Source organism: Eleutherodactylus coqui, chromosome 3 (assembly GCF_035609145.1).
Source record: "Eleutherodactylus coqui strain aEleCoq1 chromosome 3, aEleCoq1.hap1, whole genome shotgun sequence".
In the NCBI taxonomy this organism is placed as follows: domain Eukaryota; kingdom Metazoa; phylum Chordata; class Amphibia; order Anura; family Eleutherodactylidae; genus Eleutherodactylus; species Eleutherodactylus coqui.
Genome location: NC_089839.1, coordinates 16,457,435 through 16,467,980, shown reverse-complemented (window position 1 = coordinate 16,467,980; position 10,546 = coordinate 16,457,435). Strand labels below are relative to the sequence as shown.

Below are 10,546 nucleotides of genomic sequence, written 5' to 3'. Positions count from 1 at the left end.
GATAGATAGACAGATGGATAGATAGATATGAAATGGATAGATATAGATATAGATAGATAGATAGATAGGTAGATAGGTAGATAGATAGATAGATAGATATGGGAGAGAGATATTAGATAGATAGATAGATATGAGATGGATAGATATAAGATAGAAAGATATGAGATAGACAGATAGATGTAGCTTTTTCTGTCAGAACATATGACTCCTGTGTGCAGTAGAGAACACCTGCAGCTGTGTGCACAATATCAGGTGGTGTCCGTGAGCAGGCTACATGGGGGAGGAGTAACAGGTGACGAGGTGGCCGAGTGGTTAAGGCGATGGACTGCTAATCCATTGTGCTCTGCACGCGTGGGTTCAAATCCCACCCTCGTCGCAAGTTCTTTTTTTATCCCTTGTTAAAAATTTATTTTCCAGTATACTGAGCAGATGGGAAGAATTCCTTTATTGCGCATAATATCTGATAACGGGACCTGGAACTTTAAAGTCAGAGAGTAGATGTAATTGTGTGTACAGTGACATACAGTATAAATGTATGATATACAGTAGATACAATGCAAAAAAAGGCCAGCATATAAATGATATAATACAATATGTAGTTTATGGCACAAAAGAAAGATTCAAAAGCAGATAGCCTCATGCAAAAAGTATCATCTACATAACGTTACTGGAGTACTGAGGATCAGCTATGTGGAGCCACCTGATGATTAGTAGAAAGTGGTTTTGTCTGAGTTTATGTGAGGCAGGAGGATGCGAACCCATCTTGCCACAACGCGATTCGGCTTAGGGCTATCTGTGGAGGCAGCAACAGAGGAACCCTCCAGCGGGATACGGTATTTTCTGTGTGGTCTCCAAGCCATTACTCACACAGATAGTGCCAGTGGTGTGGCTGCCAACGCTGCACAGGCCCAAAGGGCTGGACCTGATGGAGTAAACAGGAGTGTAGATGGTTGACCGGCGCAGATGCAGAGGAAAAAGTCCAGGCAGATGGTTGGGGCAGCAATAGCATAATTAAATAATCAGAACCAAGATCATGAAGCACAGAAGTCAGAATAGTCAAGAAACAGGCAGAAGTGAAACACCATAATACTCAAATGACAATGGCTACAAATGACTAATTGTTTAGGCACCCTCCATGCCTAAAATAGCAGGGGGTGATTGATGGGGGGACCAGATGGGAATGAATGCATTGGCCCTTTAAGGGGTTGGACAGGAGTGCGTGCAAGCCCTATAGGCTGAATGCAGGGAGAAGGCAGAGACACCAAGCCATGGAGCGTGCAGGCTGCAAAAAACATCGGCATCCCACCGCATCTCCAATGACAGGTGAGCCGCAGTGGAACCGTGCAGTGACAGTTTAGATAAAAAGGTCTATTTTTCAATCAGAAATACCGCCTCTTTGGTTCATGGGCTGGGTCTGTTATTATAGCATTCCAGTGGAGGTTACTGAGCTGCTCTACCAGACCCCGCTCAATGACAAGCGGAGCGTTGTTTTTGAAAAAAAGCATATAGTTTACCTACATCCTCCAGGTTATCCATACGTAAAGAGGCAGCATTTACGGCAAAGAGATGAATAAAAAAGGGAACTTTATTCCATCATGGTTCCAATAGCATATACAGCAATATGGACTGCACAGCAAGGTAGTAGCGGTGATGTTTCGATCCGGATAGGATCTTTCTCAAGCCCAACTAGACTACCCACACTCATGGTTTAAATACACATCATAATTACCATCAGCCTAAGGCGTGACATTATTGTGGCTGTAAGACACCTGAGGGTGTGAGCCACTTGTTTGAGTGCTGCTATGACATTGTCTATTTACCTACACCCTCCACACCAGGGGCGTAACTATAGGGGATACGGTTGCTACTGGGCCCAGAACCCTTAGGGGGCCCATAAGGCCCATTTTCTCCATATAGTAAGCCTAGTACTATCAATAAAGCATTAGAGTTTGGGGCCCCATTACAGATTTTGCATTTGGGCCCAGAAGTTTCAAGTTACACCTCTGCTCCACACCAAGGCAAAGTTGGCACTATAAGCCAAAGTAGAAGCCATGATGATTTTCTCAATTTTATAGATTCTGAGATGTGTCAATGACCTCTGTTGTGCTCTAGATTAGGGTTTAATCAAACTTTTTCCAGGAGCTTCACTAGCCAAACTATGGTTGCTCCTGAAAGGATTTTTCTTTTGGGTTGCCATATCAAGCCTTCTATGGATGTCAACTTTTTAAGCCCTGCTGCAGTAAGGCCCCCTGTCTACGGTCGTTGCGGCATCCTGCGGCAGATCTCCGTTGCGGGAGCCACCGCCAGGGAGCATGAGCCGGCGGACGGATCTCCGCTGTCAGCCTATCTGACAGATAGGCTGACCGCGGAGAATCGCGGCAATTAGCAGCATGCTGCAAATTGCCGGCCGCGAGCGGTGAATTGCAATAATTCTCTACTTGTGGATACGGGGCCGCCGCTTTCCATAGCGTGATTCGCTGGTGATTTACCACTGGCAGAATCACGCCCATGGACAGGGGGCCTACTGTCAGGGTAAATTCCGCGTACAGCACCAATCAGGCCCACCCCAATGCCCCGCGGCCGGCGGTAAAGAAGAGACACCACACACGGAGGTCTGGTATAGTTCCTCACACGGGGACATGACTGCGCACTTTATTACTGATTACATGGGATCTTATACCCTTTGGTCTCATCACTAGGAATGGGTGATGGGCTCATTGGCTCAAATTCACTGCATAACCATATATGTAAAGTCCGGATTTCCGGCCTGAGACAGTGAAAGTTATATACGTAGTTGAACAGTCGTTATCTAGATATGGCGCTTCTGGGAAAACAGCCAAGTACACGGCCTTCGTGTTCGGTTCTGTATCATCTCTGAATTTCTGGACACATCTCTCTCGGCCTTGCAAACTTTTGGAATATCTGATGTAAGGCGACATATAAGTTTTTCTCATTTTAACTTTGAATAGAACTTGCATACAGGTATAAAAGCATAAAAAACATATGGCAATATATACATATACCCTCACAAACCCCCCTAAAAACTTATATGGAGATCAAGCACCAGACCTTGCACTCTTCCTCGGTCGCCTCTCCCTTGCGTCAGGGTTTCTCCACTGCCCGTAAGTCCCTACTCCTAGGAGGGGGGATCCCTACCTCACTTCAGAAGGAGGCCATGGATTCCCTGGGCTCATTTCCGGGCATCCATACCCTCTATCTGTACAAGTTAACACCCCACAGGGTGCGCCCTCGCTCGAACCTAAGGTCTTCTGCACTAACCCTAGGCAAATGGGAATTCCACTGACAGTCCATCTTAGGAGATCGGGACAGGCGCAGTACTAGTACATTTCTCCATTCTTCTGGTAACGTACGTGGTTGGCATTATCGGAACTGGCTCTTCATCTTTTTCAAACAAGGGAAATGTTGGTGTCACATTATCCAGTCCCTTACTCATACTCTTTTATCAAAGGGATAATACACATACAGGAAATTACATACCCCACCTCTTTCTGCTAAAATCATATCCAGGGTCATTTTATTTTGGAACGCCATGGATGCAGTGGGCCCTAACTGGTCAGCTAACCCTTGTAAAGCATCCCTGGTGTAGTTTACAAACCTCTGCTGATTGTAATAGATATAATTCATCCAATCTACATTATTATTAACAGTGACAATAGCAAATAAGGTCTCAAAACCTGCTTTAACCTGATCTCTAGAATTAAATTCATCTGGCACCCCCCTTGGCACTCCTATTGCATCTATGTATACATGTGGATCAAAGTTACCACCTGGAGCGTCAACTTCTCTCTTAGCACGATGCGTTGTTGGATTCTAACCTTCAGTGTAGTCTTCATATTGCACATTTGATTGTATTAATTTGTTCTGAAACAGGGGGCTAGTGTACAGTAGTCAAAGGTGTGTGTTAGAGGAATTGTACCACATTATAGCATGTAAAGGATATGCAGGATCATGAGTTTTTGCAGTGCGAAGTGTGGATCCAAGTGGGCTTTCCTTCGAGCTTGACTGCAGTTGGGGTGGTGAGCAACATCTGGTAGGGACATTCAAACAGGGTTTCTCTCTCAAATTTTTTCACATAGACCCTGTCACCTGGTTTCAGATTGTTACACTCATCTGTAGGACCTGGGAGAAAAGCAGAGACTGCAGAATGCATTATTGACAATTCCTTGGAGAGGCCTATGACAAAATTAACAAGAGAATCATTTCCCAAACTCTGATACTGGAGAAAAGAAAAAACTAATGGAAGACACTCAATTCAAGATTTGCCTGTTTTCTTCATTGCCTTTTGTATCTACTTTCCCACTACTCCGCGGATGGTAGGGTGTGTGAAAAACCTGAAATATACCCAAAGCAGACATGATGTGTTGCATTATTTCACCTGTGAAGTGTGTACCTTTGTTTGACTCAATCACTTCCGGTGCCCCATATCTGCAGATTACCTTATTCATGAGCTTCTGTGCGGTTACCTGCTTATTTACTTTGGTAACAGAGTAGGTCTCTCCAACCTGAAAAACATCAACAACAACAAGCACATATTCATGCTTCTCAACAAGTGGGAGCTGAGTGTAGCCAATTTGCAATCCCTGAAATGGGTAGAGTGGTCTAGGCAAGTGTGATGTGGCAAATTTACTTCTGCCCTGTTGCTTACGGCAAAGATCATGCAAAATTGGACAAATAATGCAGCAGCTACAGAAAACCCAGGAGCCACCCGTCCTTGTTCAAGCGTCGACATCATTGCTGCTTTGAGAGGTGCGTCTTTCCGTGCATCAGCTGGGCCATTATGGGGCACAGGGACCATGGTAGGCAAGTGCTGTTGACTGTTCGCCATACACCGTCCTGTTTCTGCTGTTCCCATATTTAGTCCATTTGTCTTTTTCTTTCTTGCTGGCTTGTAACTATAAAGTCTTTAGCATATCAAAGTCCAAAGTTTTTATCAAAGTCCAAAGTTTTTGTCAAAGTCCAAAGTTTTTGTCAAAGTCCAAGATGTGTTCCCAATAAAAAGAAGGAATTGATTATCCTGGATAACAGTCTGATATCCCTAGGAGCGCGGACAGCCGTTTTTTCTTCCCTGTGGTTTGTCAAAGTCCAAAGTTTTTATCAAAGTCCACGTTTTTATCAAAGTCCAAGTTTTTATCAAAGTCCAAGTTTTTATCAAAGTCCAAGTTTTTATCAAAGTCCAAAGTTTAGTCAAAGTCCAAAGTTATTGTTAAATTCTTCTTTTCTTCCACGGCTTGAGGGCCGCTGCCTTTGCTGTGTGGTCTCTGATGGCGTTGCCTCTTGTTTCTCTGATGTAGGAATTGGTGTGAGCTTTCCACTTTGTCAGGTAGTAGTAGGGCCTCTGTGAGACTCTGCACCGCTGCACCATTCTTAATTGGCTGTCCTGCTGAGGTAAAAAAACTGTCTGGCCTTCCATGTTGGGCCGTAATCATGAGCTATGCCAAATGCATACCGGGAATCAGTGCAAATGATTGCCGTCTTACCTTCTGCCACTCTACACGCCTCAGTGAGGGCCTTTAGTTCCGCTTCTTGTACTGCGACATGCGGAGGCAGAGCTTCTGCTTTTAGGACATCTTGTTGTGTGACCACTGCATATCCAGTGTGGAGTCGTCAATCACCCTGGCACCATCTATAAAAAACAACTCAAAATATGCATTGTTAGCAAGGGCTTTCAGTAACTTTTTAGAACTTAAATTTTCTTGTTGCATCAATGCTAGACAATCAGGCTGATATTCTATTTCAAAAAGATCAGAATCTTGTTGCAAAAAATTTAAAAATGGCTGATTTGCAATACCTAGATCACCTATGCCTTCTCCTCCCCCCCTTTGAACCAGGGTACTCAATTGTAAGAAGAGTAACCGAGTTCAAGGTAGTACAACATTGTAAAAAGATTTGATGGATGCAGATAAGGCCTGTAAAATGTTAGCACCAATAACAGAGACAAGAGTTACATCAGGGCAGAATAATCTACAAACCTCTATTAATATTTGAAATGTGATATTCCTTTAAGCAAATTCATTATTAAACTGATCCTGCCTGCAATGTCTTATCAAATTTGAGACAGGAGAATAAAAAAACAAAAAAACTTTTACTAGCTGCTCAAGATCCCCACCCCCTCCCTTGTGGACAAGAGGGATGAAACATTACGTCCTTTACATCATCTATCTCCACCCCCTCGATACTGGTCGCTTGCGTCTTTTTTCACACCTTCATTTAAGCTTAACAGTCTAAGCATCCACATCTCAAACAAGTAAAGTCTAATGCACGGGGGGGGGGAACTTTTATCCCCAGTCAATATCTGCATCACACATTTTACATTCATCACAGCCTGAACACGGGGCACTAACTCTCACCCATCCATTTGCTCAAGTCTGCTCCGTCACCCCCTATTGAAGGTGTACCAGTACATACAGATGCACAGACAAAAAGTGTGACAAACAAACATACATCAGTTGAAAAACATTGAGGTGAGTGCTATAATGTTATAAAGTACATGATTCTATTGAGATGAGATTGTGAATGAGCGCTATTTTTGACAAATTATGTGAAAAAAATTTGCTGAGTGACTGAGACATTCTATCTTTCTTATTTACTGAAGCTATTATATGCTATATTAAACGCTGAAGTATTTTAGTTTCTGTGACCCTGAGTTTGAGTCAAGTCTGAAAGCCCCCACCTTTGCAAAATAACTGTTATCTCTGCCTTGAGAAGCTAGACTAAGACACTGCAGCTTCAAGTAAACAATCCTTCTCCTCTAAAAGCAAGCTCAGTTAACCATTTGCACACATATATATATATATATATATATATATATATACACACATATATATCCACCTAGTATGGATTATACATATTATACACCTTTTCCTCTCTCTTTGCCAACAAATCACATGTCTTGTAACCTTCTTCTCGACTTTGCTTGTTCCCCATACTTCTCTCCCTACCTAACTGCCAATGTAACCCTCAATAGACACTCTCCCGACACCCTCTTGATCACTTACTGTACTTTCCAACATTTCACTTACGGATACTTTCTTAATACGTGTACATACTTAACTTTCTCTGACTGTCTCTCTCTCCTCCTCACTCCAGCACTTTCTAGCAAACCTTGGTCTTTCAAGGCGCCCTTCTTGGTCCTAAGGACCTCCTCCCAGTCACCATACTGTAATCTACCGTGCGGGTCCTTGTTACACATTTTCATAAGAGTTTTCTTACAGTTTACAAATTGGGACCCTTGTCTCTCCGCCATCAATTGATCCGCACGGCGGCAGCCCTTGAGGGGCTCTAACCTCTTTAATAAGGTCTTACGCATATTAGAACAACAACAACAATAATAATAATAACACGCTCCATAGAGTGCATCCTTCTGACCCGAATTGTTAGCCCCTTATATACTGGCAAAACAACCGAAGGTATCTTCTTCTATGGAACCAGTCCCATATAGTGCATCCCTCTCAGCTAAACCATCAACAACTAAATAAACTAAAACCAAGGGTCTCTTCTTCTGTGGGACCTATCTCACAGAGTGTATCCCTCTCTGCTAAACCATCAACAACTAAATAAACCAAAACGGAGGGTTCCTTCGTCTATGGGACCTATCTCACAGAGTGCATCCCTCTCAGCTAAACCATCAACAACTAAATAAACCAAAACGGAGGGTTCCTTCGTCTGTGAGACCAAATGAAAAGAGAAAAAAAATTCTGCAGATACAACAAACAACCTTCACTATCGTTAAAACGCTACGGACGTCAGAGTACAAATAGACTACAGACTAGTTCCTGGGTGAGCGATTGGTGCGCTTATCACGGTCAGTGGTCCGTGACGGCAAACCCGAAGCCCACGAGTTACCGTGTAGAACTCCTAACCCAACCCGTCCGGTCACAAAACACAGATAGTCCCTCCTGCTGCAAGACTCTCAGCGTAAAACATAACATAAATATATGCTGGTCTTACCTGGAGTTCTGTAAGTTGATCAGGCTCGGTTTGCAGCAGGACGGCTTCCCCGTGGCGTGGATCCGGGTGGACTGCGCTGCACAGCTCCGGTTTTACCATCCCACTTTCGTTGGGCGCCATTTGTCAGGGAAAATTCTGCGTACAGCACCAATCAGGCCCACCCCAATGCCCTGCGGCCGGCGGTAAAGAAGAGACACCACACACGGAGGTCTGGTATAGTTCCTCACACGGGGACATGACTGCGCACTTTATTACAGATTACATGGGATCTTATACCCTTTGGTCTCATCACTAGGAATGGGTGATGGGCTCATTGGCTCAAATTCACCGCATAACCATATATGTAAAGTCCGGATTTCCGGCCTGAGACAGTGAAAGTTATATATGTAGTTGAACAGTCGTTATCTAGATATGGCGCTTCTGGGAAAACAGCCAAGTACACGGCCTTCGTGTTCGGTTCTGTATCATCTCTGAATTTCTGGACACATCTCTCTCGGCCTTGCAAACTTTTGGAATATCTGATGTAAGGCGACATATAAGTTTTTCTCATTTTAACTTTGAATAGAACTTGCATACAGGTATAAAAGCATAAAAAACATATGGCAATATATACATATACCCTCACACTACCACTTCAGTAGGGCTTAAGAAGCAAACATCAGGCATAGAATATACTACAATAATGAAGAATTGCAGTATATTGTCCAAGCGATCAAATGGTGGCAAGTTCAAGTACCACATGAGGAGTAAAAAAAAAATGTAAAAATCTGTTAAATGAAAAAAATGTTTTAAGCGTTACAAAAAAAACCCTGAAATTTGAAAAAAGCTTTTTTCCTAATTTTCACAGAAGAGAAAAATCAAGCATTCATAAACATAACCAGTATTGTCGTATCTATAAAATTCCAAAATATAAGAATATCGCTTTATTTATTAATCATGGTGAATTCTGTAAAAAGATGACTGCCTGGTCAGAAATATAGATTTTTTTTGTTCACCCCATGACTCAATAAAGAAGTCCACACCCTGCGACTCTTCCGCCCACTGCCCCTGCGTGTCACAGTTACTTACCAGCCCCCAGGTCCCACCCGCCTGTTCCTAGACCACTTCGCTGCTTGGCTCCCCCACTTCCTATCCTGTGAAATCCCAGCCCTCATCCTTGGTGATTTCATCATCCCTACTAACGACCCCAGCTCATCTGCCTCCCGGCTTTTAATGCTTACCTCCTCCCTTGGCTTATCACTAATCTCTGACTCCCCCACTCATAGAGATGGTAACACTCTCGATTTAGTCTTCCTCCGTCTCTGCTCTGCCTCTCACTTTACTAACTTCCCCCTTCCACTCTCAGATCACAACCTTCTCTCTTTCTCCATCAGGCACCCTAGCATCTCCCCTGACCCTCCTATCTATCGCACCTCTAGGAACTTCCAGTCCGTCCGCACTAAACAGTTTGCTGAGACCATTCAGTCCTCCCTGTCCCCTATCTCTCTCCTCTCCTGCCCTAACCTGGCAGCCGAGCACTACCACACTACCCTCAGACGTGCCCTGGATGAAGCAGTACCGCCCGTGACTCGAGCTGTTAAAAGCAGACCATGGCAACCTTGGCTCAGAGTCATGACCCAAATGCGCTTCATCCGGCGGTGCTTTAGGTGCCAGCAGACTTCCTCCACTACAAAGTCATGCTTAAAACTTATAACCTAGCCCTTCACCATGCAAAACAAGTTTATTTCACCTCCCTTGTCTCCTCACTATCCCACAACCCCAAACGAATCTTTGAGACCTTCCACTCCCTCCTCAGCCCCAAAGAACAGACCCCTGCGGCAGACCTGACTGCTGGAGAACTAGCTGCCTATTTCAAAGAAAAAAATCGACAACATTCGAAAAGAAATCTCTGAAAACTGCATGGCTAGCCCCAATCCCAGTTTCCTCAGCACTGCTTCCAGAACTTACTCACTTTCTATGTTAGAACCAATGACAGAGGAAGAAGTCTCCAGGCTCCTTTCCGCTACCCGCCCCACCACCTGCGCTAGCGACCCTCTCCCCTCTCACCTCCTCCGGTCCCTTTCCCCAGCTCTCATTACTCACCTTACCACAATCTGCAACCTCTCTCTAACCTCTGGCACTTTCCCCATCTCATTTAAACACTCCATCATATCCCCTCTGCTTAAAAAAACCAACCCTGGACCCGACTGATGCTGCCAACTACTGACCTGTCTCAAACCTCCCCTTCATCTCCAAATTACTAGAATGCCTGGTCTACTCCCGCCTTACATGCTTTCTCTCTGACAACTCACTCCTCGACCCCCTCCAGTCTGGTTTCCGCTCTCTTCACTCGACCGAAACTGCCCTCACAAAAGTAACAAATGACCTGATGACTGCAAGGTCGAGAGGTGACTACTCCCTACTAATCCTCCTTGACCTGTCTGCCACATTTGACACTGTCGACCATAACCTCCTTCTCACTATGCTCCGCTCTATTCGTCTAAAGCACACTGCTCTCTCCTGGGTCTCTTCCTATCTCCCTGACCACTCTTTCAGCATCTCTTTTGCTGGTTCTATCTCCTCTCCACTTCCTCTCGCT

The 10,546-nt window shown here is 44.3% G+C and overlaps 1 non-coding gene across 1 annotated transcript; it reads left to right on the top strand.

Annotated features, from left to right (window-relative positions):
• The first annotated feature begins 294 nt into the window (after nt 1-294).
• TRNAS-GCU (transfer RNA serine (anticodon GCU)) lies at nt 295-376 on the top strand. The gene has a single exon. It is a non-coding gene; the product is annotated as a tRNA-Ser (tRNA).
• Nucleotides 377-10,546: the final 10,170 nt, after the last annotated feature.